Raw genomic sequence first — 18790 nt, forward strand, 5'->3', positions numbered from 1 at the left:
AACTAGCGGCCAGGTCGCGGCGGCCATCGAAAGTATGGTATGGCGTATCGATATCGTCGTGTTAACGGTACAACACTTAAGTTTATAATAGGCATATTAAATTAATTAATGATGTGAAAATTTTCCTTTCCCTTAGCGAGAGTAAATCTATATAATATACAGGTATTATATAGATTTACTCTCGCTAAGGGAAAGGAAAATTTTCACATCATTAATTAATTTAATATGCCTATTATAAACTTAAGTGTTGTACCGTTAACACGACGATATCGATACGCCATACCATACTTTCGATGGCCGCCGCGACCTGGCCGCTAGTGTGCTATTAATGGCCTAACCGCTAATACTTGTTAGTCGCAGAGTCACTGCAGTTGGGAGAAAACAACAACAATGTAACAATACTTACTAAGTAATTATGCCTTAGGCTGAGTAATATAGTAAATAGAGTTCACTGTAAAAGTAGTTGACATAAAAGTAGGTACTCAGAGCTGAAAGTATTACAAATTATAATGTCAATAAATGAACATTATAATATTTCGCGTTATAAGTAGGTTTTAATTTAAAAAAAAAAATATTGCCGTTCATATCTATCTGTATCAACCCATATTTGCACCAACTTACTTTAACTATAACTTTAACCATAACCAAATATCAAATGAACTGTCAAATTCCTAGTAAAAGTCCATAATGGGCGCCATATTTGACGATAACATTTAGAGCTGACGTGCACTACGACTTTTTGCCGCGCGATTATTTTACCGACCTACAAAAATTCAAATAAAATGTCACCTTACCACATACGCTATAGGTTTCATTTTACTCTACGCCACTAAAAAGCATCGGCGGCATGGGTTGCTAGATCAATATCGGTAGGAAATTAAAGCTATAGCCTATGTCATAAAGTGACATTTTATTTGAATTTTCGTCGGTCGGTATAATAATCGCGCGGCAAAAAGTCGTAGTGCGCGCCAGCTCTCCTTAACTATGATGTACCGTGCTACCCACCCTAAAATCACTGACATAGGGACCGTACGCTAGTGTCACCAATCCGAAATTTGAGTTTACTCGATTATTCACTAATTGATATGCGCTGCTACTTATGATCCCTACAGGTTACTATACGTGTTTATTAAAAAACCAAAACGGATTGCTCTGTCATAATAAAAAACGCCATTGTTGAGTACGAGTCACTCTAGCTGAAAAGCGACTATGGCCGTTTAAACACTCTAGAGCTAGGTTAGGTACTAGCTATGTACTTTTGTCGCATAGTATTTTTCTTTTCATGAGTCCGCATTATATTTTATAGGGTGATCTGTTCAAAATTCAATGTCACATAATATTATTCCTGATCTTTTTGTTTTGTAACCATGCCGTATATTTTCTTCACCTAAAATCTTTTTACGGCAGTGTCGAGGACGAATTTTAGCAATATAATGTCTTCAAGGACCAATAACAAACATAACTGGTTTTATGGCAATTTGCCACGCCTTTCTGTCTCAAGAGTTGTGACCAACTGAAGAAATGCTACAGCCCTAGTAGACAAAAGGCAAGCGATTATCGTAAACGCTAACAAAATTCAAATTCTAATTCTTTATTAAGCATACAATTATATTTTGATGGACCAGAGGGCCTAGACAAGCGGCATACGATTATCGTAAACGCCAACGTCAACGCCACGAAATATATGCAATTTGACATAAGTCATCGCGTCGCTAGCGAATACTAATGTCAAATCCCATACATTTTGTGGCGTTGACGTTGGCGTTTACGATAATCGTATGCCGCTTGTCTAGGCCCTCTGGTCCATCAAAATATAATCCATACTAATATTATACATGCAAAAGTGTGTTTGTTTGTTACCTCTTTAGGCTTAAACCGCTGAACGGAAAGGGAAAGGACAAAGGATACTTTTTGTCCTGATGAAAATGAACGGTTCCAGCACGATAACGAATTTTGGCGCAACGGAGTTAGGGCGTCATATAGTAAAGAACGGCCAAATGTATGAGCGGTACCTCAGGTCCTACGAATAATAAAAACTAGGGAAGAGTAACTCCATCAAAAAATTGTACCAAGAGGCTACAAAATGAGACCGATTTTGTATATTTATCATAAAGTTAATATAATATTATATTAACCAAAAAATTGCGGGCAGTAGAAATTGTATACAACCGAGGTTGAAACCAACCGAAAGTATGAAAGTTCCACAAATAGCAATACCATGTACAATAGTAGGTTGTTGTTGGTAACCTAATGCATTTCATAGTACCATTTTGCAGTAACTTTTCCGTAGTATTTGTGATCCATAGGATACGGTATATATACAGTTCTCCATTATCCTTTACCAGTGCCGAATTCATTTTTTTTTATGAGACTAGGCCACTCTTTTTCCGCCGCCCCATGTAAGTAATGTGTAGGGCCTCTATGGACGCTGCCGCCCCCGGGCCGTGGCCTTTAACGGCCTATTTATAAATCCGGGACTGTCCTTTACCGAAAAACATTCGTCTTTGTTTCCATTCACATTAAACAAAATACAAACGGCAGTAAGTATATATTTCCTAACAGCGTTCAGATATTGTAAAAGTGTGTACAGTTTAAAACCTCTTTAAACACGTTAAAGTTTCAAAAACCATTGATAATGATATTAAAAACACTAGATATTAACACAGATTATAAAGGCGTTTAGAAGCACTCTGAAAGCTTTTACAGTACGCAAACTTTTCATTCTCTACCTTTATCCTTACTATCATAAAAATACAGTTCAAATTCCTTAATTTATATACATTTTAAACTTTGTTAACTGCTCTTAAAACTTCTTCCTGGTGCAGTTCTTCTATACTCTATACCTTTGGTATAAAGTTCATAATGCCGTGCTAGATGTGGTCATAAGTTTGTTTATGCTATGCGGCTATAGTAAAGCTTAGCTGCCGCCTGCCGGATAAGCCAATACAGTACTTCTGACATTGATATAGATCAAAAGCGGCGTGCGAGTAAGTGTGATAGTTGATACTTTGTATGTGCCATGTAACACGTTCTTAGATGATTTAAGTAGAGCTATCATATAGCAATAATGCTGCTGCCTGATACGTAAATGCTAGGACAGCGGCTCTCAAACTTCTTTGATGGCAGAATCATTTTGAGAAGAGACATTTTTGAAAAGAAACCTCAAAAATGAACGTCTTTGAATGAATTGTTTTCACGCTGATGTCTGATGACATTATTTGTAAAAACAATTAATCTCGCTTCTCGTCAAGAAGCTCGCGCCCCACAAGATTTTTACGAAGCGCCAGGGCTCCGCGGAGCACACTTTACGGCGGGGCCGGGTGCCATCGAAATTCTCATTTACATATACGTCATACCAAAATCATTTTCTCATACGAAAATATTTAACGAATTTGAGTTATTTTTCAGCACAATTATATAGTTTCCTGCCCAATTTACTACAAAATATTTAAACACTAAAAATATTTTTTAGTGTTTAAATATTTTGTAGTAAATTTACTACTAAATATTGAAACACTAAAAAATATATAAATAAATAGTAGTAATAGTAGAATATCTCAAGAACACTGTCTATTTTTTACCGTGTAACCGATTTATGGACTTTTGCATGGTTAATAAGGTTATACTTTCAGTTCCGGGACAGACTAAAATAGTTTTTAGTTCGGAAAAACGTACGGTTTCCGAGTGATAAATAAATTTGAAGGCATTACGCTATAGTACGGGAGCCCTAGAACATTTTTTGACTATTATCAAACTAATTTTGTGTGAGTAGCTTCATTTTGATGTCTTTTTAAAATGAAGCAACTCACACAAAATTAGCTTGATGGTAATAAAAAAAAATAGTTCTAGGGCTCCCGTACTATTATGTCATTATCATTGTAAATACCGTATTTTCGCAAGACAAACATTCTGTTATTCTATATTTATTCTTATCCTGAGTTATGAAATCTTTGAGTATTAACCTATTTTAAGAAAACTAACTTCTAACATACTTTTAAAAGAGTTAAGTATGCTTCTTATTAATTTTGTTATCCTTAAACTTAAGAGTTATCTGCATAGTTTTAACTAATAGTTACAACTTTACCGTTTAATAGTTCGCTCAGTTAACTCAGTGTAGTTAAATACTACTTAGCGGATTAACTTCAATACAACTTTTCATTAGTTAAAAGCTATTTCGTATAAATGCTTAAAGCTTAATAAAAGGTAGGTTTTTCACAAAAATCTGTATTTAAACTAAACCTAAGTGTTCTTTCTAGGACAAACCCTAAATAAAAAGCAAACAGTATTTTTTTCTGAATGTGAACTCTATGCAGAGTGTAACAAAACTAAGTGATGATACTTTAGGCTGTGTATGTGTCCCTTATATAGAGTTCACTGTGAAAGTAGCGGCGCCGATAGAGCCATTTTTTGGGATTTGTTACTCATGGAAATCATTAATTTTCCCATACAAAAGTAAAAAAGTAACTATTTCAGCACTGCTACTTTCACAGTAAACTCTATAATATAAGGTACACTTTCACTGTACACACCCTAAAGTGTTATAACTTAGTTTTGTCACACCATTTGTGTTAGTTCTTTTTAACGAGCAGAGGCGGCGTAGGACGTGGGCGACGATCGCTCACGGCCTCGCGGTCTAAAGGGCCTCGCGCCCCTTGGACCACAAGGTTTCTTTTTGGATTAACTAGTTTTGATATTCAAATATTCATAAATATACGTGGGAGAGCCATGCTTTGGCACGAATGGGCCGGCTCGACCGGAGAAATACCACGTTCTCACAGAAAACCGGCGTGAAACAGCACTTGCGCTGTGTTTCGCCGAGTGAGTGAGTTTACCGGAGGCCCAATCCCCTACCCTAATCCCTTCCCTACTCTCCCCTATTCCCTTCCCTTCCCATCCCTACCCTCCCCTATTACCCTATTCCCCCTTAAAAGACCGGCAACGCACCTGCAGCTCTGCTGATGCTGCGAGTGTCCATGGGCGACGGAAGTTGCTTTCCATCAGGTGACCCGTTTGCTCGTTTGCCCCCTTATTTCATTAAAAAAAAAAAAAGTTTTACACATAAAAGTTTGAGTATCAAAAAAATATTTTTCTCAACAAATCCGTCCTCTTGCTTTATCCACCAGGGTGCCTCGCAAGATATACAGTGTGTAACAAAAATAAGTGATAATACTTTAGGATGTGTACGTGTTCCTTGTAGAGAGTTCACTGTGAAAGTAGCAGCTCTAAAAGACGAATTTTTTTTTCACTTTTGTATGGGCAAGGGATAAATGGGCAAGAAAAAAAAAATTGGTCTTTCAGCTCTGCTACTTTCACAGTGAACTCTCTACAAGGAACACGTACACACCCTAAAGTATTATCACTTGTTTTTGTATTATGTCACCCACGTCAAATTTAGGTCTTGCCCCGCCACTGCTAACGAATAATAACCCTGACATGGTAGACCGTAAATCTATCCATCACACGGGAATCGCAGATTAGATGTTAATACGAACTATTATATAAACTATCAGTGGGCTCATTTAAACCATATTTAGCGGTTATACTCCCGCTAACAAGTCATTGAGTGACTGATCATTTTTTTATTATATACTTTCCGGCCATCATATATATATATATATATATATATATATATATATATATATATATATATATATATATATATATATATATATATATATAACTCATTTAAGTTTTACCCCACATAGAACACGAACTGTACACAATCCTGATTGCAGCTATTGTCAACAATTGGTGCCGCAAATTGTTTTTCAGCGCCTGAAATGTTTTGACAGTTGTGTTTAAACAAGATGTTGCCTGTGACTTGGGAACGGAAAATTTCCGTAATTTTGCTACTAGCCTATAATATCTTTTTTACACTACGTCTGTGGTTGTTACAGTTTTTGGTTCCTAGAATAAGGACTTGACTTAGCATATAATAATGTATGTACTATCAGAGAAGTTGATGGGGGACCCATAAAGTTCATGAACGGGCATTGGGTAACTTTGTATGGACAGTGGCGTCATTTTTTTTTTCCAGCGGCCAGGGATAAAACCATAACTATTTTGTAGCACTACACTAGTGAAACATATGTCAGTAATAAAAATTGTTCTATGTAATATCGGAGCTGAGCTACGATTATTTTAGTATATTTATTTTTGCATTTTATGATCACAAAATTAATAGTAATTAATGTTACTTTATGGAGCTATCTTTAACAAACAGGCGTAGAAAGGGTATATTAATCTGTTGGATATAATATATTTCTCACTAACTATTGCCTACGACTTCGTCCGCGTCAAATATGAATAATTTTTCATACATATTTTCACACTGGGTTTAACTCTCGTCCGACTAAAATATAGCCAGACTTGAGACTATATTTCATTAGACAGTGGTTTTCAAATAGCCGGATGCAATATTAGGCATTTAATAATTATTGTTCTTGGGTATTAATGCGTTGTGGGTAAAATGACTCTAGGGTGTTGTTACCATAATATAATGTTGATTATTTCCACTATTTAGCGAAGTTTTCAGTATGCAAAGTAGTATGATGCCCGACGCCACCAGCTTTCGGCAGAATTTTCAGTCCAGCTTTTATAACCTACTTCCCGACTCATTATAGAAGTACAGCTGCAGGAATGTGTTATAGAATACTAGCTGTCCCGGTGAACTTCGTGTCACTTTAACCCTTCCTGGACTTCTACGAATATTTTAAGACTAAAATCAGCACAATCCGTTCAGCCGTTTTCGTGTTTTAGCGCGACTAACACATTTGAAAATCCATTTTTATTTTGTATAATATATACTTATGAGAAGATTAACTATTTATTTACACAAAAAATATGAAAAAATCAAAACGGCCACTTTAAGAAATTCGAGAAAAAATGGATTAGCATTTTTTGCAAAAGCAAAATAAATAGTTAAATGACGGTGCGGCGCGTAGATTGTATGTTAAATGGTTAAGTCTTCTCTAAAATGTACGAATATAACTAAAATTAAAAATAAATGATGAGATGAATAATTAATTGTTCTTGTATCTATAATAATCTATATATCTACAGGTTGTAACATAAGTGGTAATACTTTAGTTAGGGTATACATTATGTGTCCCTTGTATAAAGTTCACTCTGAAAAGAGCAGGGCTGAATGACCAAAAAAAAATTTTTGTGATTTGCGCGCCCTGGCGTACAAAGAGTTTCCCCAAACCAAAGTGCAAAAAAATCTCTTTCAGCGCTACTACTTTCACAGTAAACTTTAATACACGGGACTCATACACAGTACACACCCTAAAGTATTATCACTTAGTATTGTTATACCCTGTATAGGTACTAATTATTTTTTTTATGAAATAAGGGGGCAAACGAGCAAACGGGTCACCTGATGGAAAGCAACTTCCGTCGATTGATTTCAGCAGCTTTCGCCATAGTAAAGTATAATTTACCAGATCGAAAGCGCGACTAAGGTCTAAAAAGCAAGCGTAGACGGATGTGTTACGTTTTTTGTAATATAAAACTGTCGACTTAAGGGCAAAGATTGCCGATGGGGAAGACTTTAGAAAGGCTGATTAGGGTAAATCAGCCTTTCTAAAATCTTCCCCATTATAGTTAGTGATATAGGTCGATAATTTTTAGGGTTTGAAGGGTCACCTGTTCTGGTATGAATATCCCACCCGCACCCCAGTTTAACGAAAATTGCTTTTCAAACTTCGAACAGCGTAAGAAATTTAGGCTCTTTCCTATCATAACTTTATCAACATTTCAACAATATATTTCGCCTACAAAACATATTATATGATATTCAGAACACGTTATTATATTCGTGCTTCGCGGGCGCTAGGCCATAAATTTCCATATGAAAATATCTTGACACCTCCGCCTTTTACAAGTATTTATTGGCTTGTAATGTGCTTGTTGGCTTGTAAATTATGATAAAATTACTTAAACGTACCATATTCGAGACGTCACATTCGTAAAATAATTATTTAACACAATATATTAAATAGATTTACTTACTTCATAAATTATAGCGTGTCAGCGCGCCAAAACTGTATCTTTATTTCAATGTTGGTACATTCCTCAGCCTTATTTTCTCGCTTTTGAGTTGTCTTTATTTTTAACCATTTTAATAAATTTTAATTTTGAAATTAAAATAGATGTAACTAGAACAAATTCTGTGAAATTTTTCGGTAAAATATCATATTAAGTACTTCGAATTCTCGTAGCCTATCAAAAGCCTATTTTGTACCATTGAGGAAATTGATTCTTAGGCAGTTGACAGATCGACGTCATTTGGCCGGCCGGTAAATTCTGATCTATCGGCTGTGTTTGACGTAGCTCGACCAAACTACTTTGGTCCCTTATCTGCCTAGGAATTACTATCTAGTATCTATATAAAAACTTTGAAAAATCCGCAGCGACCATATTTGGACTGGCATCTTTTACGCTGGCATCAAATACTACTTATTAAGTTGTTTCATCTTGTTCCAAAGTTTCTGTGATGAAAGAGCATAAAATAAAAAATGATTTGTCGTCATAATAATATGAGGTAAGACATAAATTGTAATTTAATTGTAAAGTACATGTTTTCCGGGATTCCTTTCTCGGAAAGTTGTTTGCCGTACAAAACTGTGCATTTTGACGGGACTAAACCGGGGCTCAAGCCTGTTATGCGCCTATTTGAAGTAAACAAACAAACTCTTAGATACTTTTCTTGTTATTCTTAGCAAAATTTTATGCATTTGGGCCTTTGCGAACTATACGTGGGAGAGCCATGCTTCGGCACGAATGGGCCGGCTCGACCGGATAAATACCACGTTCTCACAGAAAACCGGCGTGAAACAGCGCTTGCGCTGTGTTTCGCCGAGTGAGTGAGTTTACCGGAGGCCGAATCCCCTACCCTATTCCCTTTTCTACCCTCCCCTATTCCCTTCCCTTCCCTACCCTCCCCTATTACAATATTCCCTCTTAAAAGGCCGGCAACGCACATGCAGCTCTTCTGATGCTGCGAGTGTCCATGGGCGACGGAAGTTGCTTTCCATCAGGTGACCCGTTTGCTCGTTTGCCCCCCTTATTTCATAAAAAAAAGGATATTTCTGAATTTATAAATTAGACTTTATATTTACGTTCTCTTAATAGTTAATACTATTACAATCACTCTACAGGGTGTAAGGAAACAGAGTTATAACTTATAACACTATAGGTTGTGTACATGTGACATGCGTAGCAGAAAGTAATTTTATTAGCGCTGCTCCTTCTACAGTAAACTCTATAATATAATCACAAACACATTATAATCATCGCGTTGTTTTATTACAGCTTGTATATGTAGCAGAACCTTCGTGCTTCAACTTACCTTGTCATAAATAACTTTTCATTCTCAGAACTCACGAATTTAATGCATTTTCTCTTTAAGACGTATTTTCTATACCAACGATCTTCCAAAGATAGATTTTAAAGGTCAAGTATTAATTAAGTAGAATACTTATTTGTAAAGGAAAGCCCTGAAGGTTAAGCCTATTTGTAGACATGATCTAGGGACCTTTTGTTTTTAGGGTTCCGTACCCAAAGGGTAAAAACAGGATCCTATTACTGATACTTCGATGTCGTTCCGTCTGTCTCCAGGCTGTAACTCAAGAACCGCTAGACCTCTGAAATTTTTAATGTATTTCTGTTGCCGCTAAACAACAAATACATACTAAAAACGCAATAAAATTAATATTTAAGGGGAGCTCCGATACAACAAACATGATTTTTTTAGGTTTTTTTGCTCGTAATCAATAATGCTAACAGCTAGGCACTTGAAATTTTCACAAAATCTTTAATTATATTTGTACCTTAATAATTAATAATAAAATTTAAAAAAAGTAAATATTTAAGGAGGTCTCCCGTACAAGAAACACAATTTTTTGCCTACTTTCGCTCTATACCGGTACCGAACCCTTCGTGCGCGAGTCCGACTCGCTCTTGGACGATTTTTCTAACCACTCGACAATTTTGCTTTGAGAGCATAGACGTAAAGGTGACTTAAATTGTAGGTTTTCATTTTGAGCTTTTGGCTTTTTTTTACTTCAAGGTGTTAGGTGACATTACTAATATTTTGTGTCTATAGTTGCTGTGTTTTTTTTCTAGGTCTATACTACTTATAAATTGTAACTGTACTTACCTTCTTACTTGCTCTACTGTCCTTTTAGAATACGTCTGGTCTTGAGACAGTTTGTCTGATGAAAGCTAGTCAGCTTAGAATCTGTCTACGTCGGAAACCTGTAATTTGTGTCACACCTAAAAAGTTCAGTCTATTATACATTTTGTTGAAAGTCTGCGTCTTTATGTACATTATTATTGCAATAGTCTGTCTTATATCTCAAGTGAGAACTCCCTCTTATTTTCTGAGAGCAAAATTGCGAAAAAATATTACCAGCGCCTCGTCCCACACGTCAGGCGACTGGTCCTAATGGGATGAGATTTTGTTAGCCGGATAGTCAGGCTCCTACCGCTCCAAGTTTGTTAATGCACGCACCATCAGAGAAAATTGATAGGTATTGGTACTGAACTATAAGAGACGTTAATTCATAGGTACATGGCGGATCTACGTAGTTTGGTCGGGTTATGTCAATCCCAGCGGACAGGTTGCGACTTACATTAAATTGACATAATCCGACCAAAGGACGTAGATCCGTCAACTGCCTATGAATCAATTTCTTCGTTGGTACATGGCGGACCAACGTCATTAGGTCGGGTTGCAGCAATTCAATGTAAGTAGGGTTTGTAATAATGCAACCAAATTAGATAGGTCCGCTAAATCCTCTGAGAGTACCGTCCACTAGCAACTGTTGCTTCTAGAAACAATAGGAAAATCAATTAATTAGTCTTGTTTGTTAATTAATGGCTCCTCGTCAGAATAAATCATCGATTCGCAATTATTTTCACCGCAACTTATTGGCCGCAGTCACGAACTCTGCTAATGAAATTTCATCAAGTAATAAATAAAGTTTTATGACCCTAGGAAGTTGAGGAAAAAATATTGGGGACTTTTTATGAGGTTATTAGAGTTTTCGGGCTATTCCAAAGGTTTTATCGGAAAATGGTTACTTAGTGTAGTTTATCGGCAGAAGTCTAATCTGTTTCAACTTTTGAGGATAGATTATGAAATTACTTAGTCGTTTTCTATACTTACCAGGGAGAAAAGCCTCCATAGTCAAGTGGTTTAGAGCGTGGCTCTTGACTCGGAGGTCGTGGGCTTGATTCCCGCGTTGGAAACATGTTCACCTGCTGATCACCTGATTGTCTGACAAGTAAGATGATGTAAGAGTCAGATGGACATGTAAAAGTCTGCCCTGTGCCTGATCTCTCGCCAGTAGTGTCGGTCTTCCATTCCGCTGTATCTCCATCTCGCAGACCTTTTTAAAAATATCAAGTGCCTACCTGTTGCCATTATTGATATCGAGCAAAAAAGGCCAAAAAAAAAAATAAAGTTTGTTGTATGGGAGGAGGGATATTAATTTTATTTTGTTTTTAGCATGAAGTTAGTTTGATGTTATAGCAGCAACAGATATACACAATCTGTGAAAATGTCAAAAGTCTAGCTATAGCGGTTCTTGAGATACAGCCTGGAGATAGACAGACAGACGGGCAGACATACATCGAAGTCTCATGAATAGGATCCCGTTTTCGCCCTTTGGGTACCCTAAAAAGTGACGAATTCACCTTATGTCTCTATAATAATATGCGTGTGAAAATTCGTTCCACGCCCAATTTTAAGAGAGCAGAATACGAAAGCCAATATTTTAATACGTATATAAAAGCGACAATCAGTTTTACAAGCAGTTAAATAATATTTTTTCTCTCTCTGACCACCTGCAGACTTTATTTACCACAATGCGTCCCCATAAAATGAAACAATAAAACATTTAATACGTTTTATTCTCCTAATAACATCGAATTGCACTATTTTCTCATTGACAATATACAAGGCAGACATACACTATTAATCTTAACTTTATTGACTTAACTATAGTTAAATTAAATAACTATAACACGACTTATTTGAAAAGGTTTCGCGCCAATGGGCTCAAACTAGTTATATAACTTTATCGGTGCAAACTCTTTTCAGTAGTTTATTTACACTTACATAATATTATCTACATTATTATACATCTGACATCTCCTAAGTATAATTTACAAAAATATGTATAATTTTCAACTATACACGTAGTTCGGTGATGTCGGCAGTATCTGGAATGAAAGAAAAAGAAAACGTTAATATATTGCTTTAATAAATTATACTATGTACTATGTAGTAATATACTAACAGAGAAGTTGATTCTTAGGCAGGTGGGGACCTACGTAGTTTGGTCGCGTTACTTCAAACTCAGCTGACAGATCACAATAATTAACATAGAATTGACAAGATCCGACCAAATGACGTTAGCCTGTCAAGTGTCAACAGCCTAGGAATCAATTTCCTCGATGGTACAATACATAAGTAAGTATACTGAGTCAGTTGTGAACTTGTGACACTATCCTACTATACTAGGTACATTGTTTAGTTTTTTTTTTAATAAGTTTGACGTGTCTGTCTGTCTGTTTGTCTGTGTGTGTATCTGTCCGTGGCATCGTAGCATCCAAACGGGTGGACCGATTTTGATCTAGTTTTTTTTGTTTGAAAGCTGACATGATCGAGAGTGTTCTTAGCTATCTATTATCAGCCTGCTCAGTGCTGGACAATCAGGGTTTATCTGGTTCATGAAAGGCCGTTAGCAACTTGTAGTCGTTTTAATGGGTTTTATATTTCATTCTAGTTCGTGACATTTGTGAATATACATTCATACGTGGGAGAGCCATGCTTCGGCACGAATGGGCCGGCTCGACCGGATAAATACCACGTTCTCACAGAAAACCGGCGTGAAACAGCGCTTGCGCTGTGTTTCGCCGAGTGAGTGAGTTTACCGGAGGCCCAATCCCCTAACCCTTACCCTATTTCCTTCCCTACCCTCAACTATTCCCTTCCCTTCCCTACCCTCCCCTATTACCCTATTCCCTCTTAAAAGGCCGGCAACGCACTTGCAGCTCTTCTGATGCTGTGAGTGTCCATTGGCGACGGAAGTTGCTTTCCATCAGGTGACCCGTTTGCTCGTTTGCCCCCTTATTTCATAAAAAAAAATATATGCGATATACGTATACACATAATACTGGAAAGTTGACCTGGTGCTGCAGCATCACCTGGTAATCAATAGGATATCCAATTCCTCGCCAAATAATATTTATTGCCTTTAAGTTCAAATAATTCCTAACTTGTGTAAAGTAATATTTTAGTCCATAATTGTTGTCAAGGTGTGTCGGGGGACCGCTAATGTAGATGTTTGATTTCACATAACAAGTTTAAGGATCAATTCACAGCGATCTGAATCGAGATAGGTAACCAGCGACTTGGCGATTGTAGGTTGTAGTTTACTTGGCGGTCCCCCGACACACCTTGACAACAATTATGGACTAAAATATTACTTTACACAAGTTAGGAATTATTTGAACTTAAAGGCAATAAATATTATTTCATTACTTTTTAAAGTTGTTTTGGCGGGGGTTTTTTTTAAATTTCTTAATTTAATTTTATTTCTTTACAAGTCTATTAACATTAAAGTTGTTTTTGTAGTAGGTTTTATCTTAAGAAAATATTATTATTTTGATGATTTATATTTTCAATCAGTTGTTACTCGTTGCAAGGTTTCAGGGTTACCTAATTTTGAAGTTCGCTAATCATGGAAATAATTAAAAAATGTGAAAGTGTTTGTTCTGTTCTGGCTTAAATTAACGAACCGATTTCGATGAAGATTTGAAGATAGGTACATATCTTCAAAGTGAGGACATTAATTTATCCGAAGAAATGTACAGTTCCCTCGCGATAAACTATCAATTTTCGCTGTAATAATTTGAGTAAGGTCAATGTGTCGAAGTCCGTCTGGGAGGTAAGTCCGTCTATCGGTAGTAACTTCCATATTTGAAGTGGGTAAAACAATATTGCAGAGTTAGTTTAATCTAAGAAACAGACATGTTGCTACTAACTACCTGTTACGAAAAAAACGATCTGCAATTTTTTCCCGTTTTGAACACGCAGTCGGAGTGTAAGTCTCTGCCAAAAAAATAAAAAAAAATGGAAATACGAAGGAACTCTTGGAGTTTCTTGGATTACGTAAGTAATTTAGTGATCCTTTTACTTATTACTGATGTTCAATTCGTTAATATCGCTTTAATTTCGTTATTATCACGTGCAACATATGTCCAACCTAAAATTGCAATAATTGGGAAGTCCGTCTAGTTTGCATAAGGAAAGGTCGTCATATGCTGGTCTTGCCTCGAATCAGATATTGTCAACCTTTTCAGACCTACATGTATTTATTGTTAATTTGCATTAAAAAATAGGACTGCTAGATCATAGTTTAACGTTGTTAGTGGCGGCCGAAAAGGAAGATCTTCCGACCGAGAGAGATAGCATGCTCGGTCAGGCCGAAGCCCACTGACGTCATTTCAGACGTTGTATATATCTTGCCGTTCTCTGAAACTTCGATAGCGCGATGCAGGAATGTTAGGCAGATTGTGGGTGCCACAATAGCATTGCCCAAATTTTACTGCACAAAAAGAGCCTACTCCTTTTTAAAAAGTGGGCAGCGCAGATGTGACTCCCCTGGTGTTACAGGTGTCCAAGGGTGACGGTAGTTCACTTACTGTCAGGGGATCCGTTTCCTTGTCTGCCCCTTTATCGTAAACAAAAAAACTTATAAAAATAAATTCTTTTTCTAATGCCATAATTATTCGTTTCAGATTTATACACGTCATGAAAAATCCTACCTCCCGGACCAACAACCCGTATAATTTTAATTGGGCGGTGAAAATTATGGTTAAAAACGCGTAACTTTCGCGTGCATGGCCCCAATCTGCTACGTGAACTAAAAATTATTCCGACTGACTAAATATCAATATTAAGGAATAAAAAAAATTGGGTACTTAGTAGACATATTATTATGAATAAACAATAATCAAATCAAAATTAAGTAAGTTTGTTGAAAAATGTCTTATCCCATAAAATATAAATGATAATGAAGCAATATTGTTGATTTTGCCGGCACTAATTATTATAATTTTGAATTTGTGATAAACAATATTGCATATTGTTATTAATTATTTTGTGTTCATATTTAATGTTTAATTTTTCAAAAAATTTTTGTAACCACTTAGACTTACGATATGCCGGACTTGCCCTAAATTGTTATAAAATTAATTTTCTCTCGAATGCGAACCTTGTTACCGACACTTTAAACACATTTTTGAATGGCCGTTTTGCGGCTTTGCTAGAAATCGTTGCCATGAATATTACTTCACTGGTTAGGGCTATATTGCTACTAGACGGACTTACCTCAAACTGTAAGGGAAGTCCGTCTACACGCCGAGTTTTTCAAAAATAGCACGTTAATAGAAAAATACTGCAAATAAGACTAGTTTTAGATCATTATAGGTCTAATTAATATATACCCTATAATTTCCAATTACTTTAAAAAGCGAATCTCAAGTCAATAAATTATGTTAAACTTTAATTTGAGAAAAGTATGCCGGACTTCGACACATTGACCTTAATAATTATTGTAGAGTAGCAAGCATAAAAAAATACATTTTTAATGAATATAATCTTTCTTTGTTCATAATGCTGCTTAGTCAAGTCTCACAAAAGATAGGTCTCTTTCGAGTTTAGTCAGCAAAATGTCATGTTGAATCAACGTTAAATATCTAATTCAAGATCGTCTTGATGTTACTATAATTGACTACGTCTAGACTAGTCATCATATTCATGGTAATTCGTGAGGCCACTGAACCGGGTGATTGCTGTAACCTCCTAATACCCAGTAGTCATGTCTTGTATACGAAATGAGGATAATATTAGGAAATTAATGAATCCTAAAATAGAAATTCCTAATTTTAACCACCTCCGTAAATTATAATTAACTTGGTGACTCTCGCAACTCTGTCGCGCCAAAATTCGTTTATCGTGCAGTGACCGTAAATTCCCCTGGATTCAAAGTATCTTCATGCCAAATTCTGCTAAATTGTTTCAGCAGTTTGGGCATGAAGAGAGAGAGACAGACACACTTTGTCATTTGTAATATTAATATATATTGTTTTTTATAATCTAAATAATATTGTGTGCCCGTCACCGACAAACAACACTAATGCACTATCAGAGAAGGTTGATTCCTATGCAAATCGGGGACCTAAGTAGTTTGGTTGCGTTACGTCAAACCCAGCTGACAGATCACAATTAACATTGAATTGACATATTCGACCAAATAACGTTGGTCTGTCAATTGCATAGGAATCAACTTCCTCGATGGTACATTCATCATCGCAATGACATGTCAGTAAACATGTAAACAGTGTGCCATTATGTAAATTAACCGAATGTTAAGTAATTTCAGCTAGATATCGCATCAATATCTTAGGCGCTGTATATTTTACCGGGTGGTGAGCAATGAGCATATTTTGTAGTGTCTGTCTGTATGAAAGAGTGCTATGTCCGATCGACGGCCGACGACGCCATCGTTTGCAGAAGTAACCGTTTAGCTGGTAGAAGGGGAGGACACTGGATTCTAACGATTTTTTCTACTTTAAAACTTAATATTTCACAAACGGATCCCTAAATCGGAAAATGATCTATGAATACTCATAATATTTTTAAAAAACCTATCCAACGACACCCCACAAGATGGGGTGGACTCGAAAAAAAATTCATCCCCGGTTGATGTGTATAGGGAAGGTACCATAAAAAAAATATTTTTTTAAGTTTTCTTGTACCATTTTGTCGGCATCATTAATATGTGCATTCATGCCAAATTACAGCTTTGTAGGTCCTATATTCTCTGAGCAAAACCGCGGACAGACAGACGGACTGACGGACAGACGGACAGACAGACGGACGGACAGACCGAAACTATAAGGGTTCCTTGTTGACTACGGAACCCTAAAAAGTGGATAAAAACCTATTCTAAGGAATGTAATGAAATGAAATGAAATTTTATTTTTCCAAACAGATTAACAAAATAGACAAAAACATTTACTCGCGATGACACTTATAGTAGCCCACAAGGGCTGTGGCACAAGTGTCAACGCCCACCTTCGAACCAGTTAGTACAATTAACAAATTACAATAGGTATAGCTTAATTTAAACAAGAATGTAAAAAACAAAACAGAAAAGTTTTTTTTTAAATCTAGTGTGTGTGTGTGTGTGTGTGTGTGTGTGTGTGTGTGTGTGTGTGTGTGTGTCTAGTAGTAAGTACATGTAACATACAAAATTTCATTAAATCGGTTGAGCCGTTTTGGAGGAGTTCGTGTATGTTCTTGAGTGTTCTTGATTCACAAATTCATAGATATAAAATCAAAATGGATGCTCGTGACATCACAATATCACCAATGCGCCACTTTCGTGACGATTCGTGCAAACGTTGCGCAAATGTCGCGTTGAACTAATTTTGTTGACGCGCCTGTGACGACTGTGGGTCAACAACAAAATGTGCCATGTGTGTACAGTAGGGGAAATTTTACGGTTAACTTACGTAGTACCTAACTACAGTTACTACGCACAGCTTACAAGCTGTGGCTTATAATATGAGTTACTTGCTACAACTTACAAGCTGTCAGCTGTGACTTATATATAACGAGCTTTTGCCCGCGGCCTCGCTCGCGTTAAGAAGTATTATTATATACAAACTTTCATCCCCTATTTTAACCCCTTGGGGTCGGAATTTATCAAAATCCTTTCTTAGCGCATGCCTTGGTCATAACATCTACCTGCATGCAAAATTTCAGGCAAATCCGTCCAGTGGTTTGGGCTGTGCGTTGATAGATCACCATGTCAGTCAGTCACCTTTGAGTTTTATATTCGTCGCTGTTAGCGGCAGTTTATAATTAGTACATAAAGTTAATATACCTAGCGGAATAGAGCAACAATCTCGAGCTGTCAAACGAAACCGAAATTGGTTTCATCTGTGTGTAAAAATATGTGTATATCGTACACACTCACACAAGCATGATTGAACATGATTTCTATGAGATTAAATTGTCAACGTGCGGCACTTGCCGACTGGACGTCAAAAAAAAAGAGTGCTGCTGTCATATATCACACATCTCTTTTTACCACGCAGTGTTACTGATAGTGACATCTCTCTTGCTCAGGCCTTTGTTTCTCTATTCCTAGGTATATTAACTTTATGAATTAGTATGTATTTAATTTCTATTTTAAAATAAATTGATTAGATTCTGTAAAAGATATCGAATCTTCAAAGCTGCGTACATACGATCACAACACGTAAAATAAATACCGCGGTTTGTTTGCGAGCCAAAGTGTTTTTAGCGGCGATAGCTCACTCTAAATATTTACGGCTGTAAAAATAACTAGTTTTATCGATGGGTTTTATTGGTAGACGTCATTTAAAAGTGCGTACAAATAACGAGACTAGTTACATAATATATTTCTGGCTTGTTACGTGATTTTGTCTATAGTCTGATGAAGTTTGAAACGAATGATTCCGGATGGAAATAGTAGCTTATATGGTGATCTATTGGTAATCTGTAATTGATAATAATAATTAAATGTTTTGGTTTGGTAAAACAAAATACACAGGCATTAAAATCATAACTCTTTTATCTTAATCACTGCTCACATCACACACAATGATCACTCCATCTTAATTTAACGAACCCTTTGGCATAAATTGCTTAGTGTATTGTCTCTCAAACTTCATTGAAGTA

The 18790-nt window shown here is 36.4% G+C and overlaps 1 protein-coding gene and 1 long non-coding RNA gene across 2 annotated transcripts in view; one reads left to right on the plus strand and one right to left on the minus strand.

Moving 5' to 3' along the window:
- Positions 1-11926: 11926 nt before the first annotated feature.
- Positions 11927-18790, minus strand: part of LOC121739071 (prolactin-releasing peptide receptor-like) — a 59431-nt gene continuing 52567 nt past the window's right edge. Inside the window, exon 4 of the mRNA XM_042131387.1 lies at positions 11927-12231. The gene's annotated coding sequence lies outside the window, so the exon portion shown is untranslated. The remainder of the gene's footprint in view (positions 12232-18790) is intronic.
- Positions 13933-18509, plus strand: LOC121739072. The gene is made up of 3 exons (XR_006037391.1): positions 13933-13998; positions 17354-17355; positions 18494-18509. It is a non-coding gene; the product is annotated as an uncharacterized LOC121739072 (long non-coding RNA).

The sequence above is a fragment of the Aricia agestis genome, chromosome Z (genome assembly GCF_905147365.1).
Source record: "Aricia agestis chromosome Z, ilAriAges1.1, whole genome shotgun sequence".
Taxonomy (NCBI): domain Eukaryota; kingdom Metazoa; phylum Arthropoda; class Insecta; order Lepidoptera; family Lycaenidae; genus Aricia; species Aricia agestis.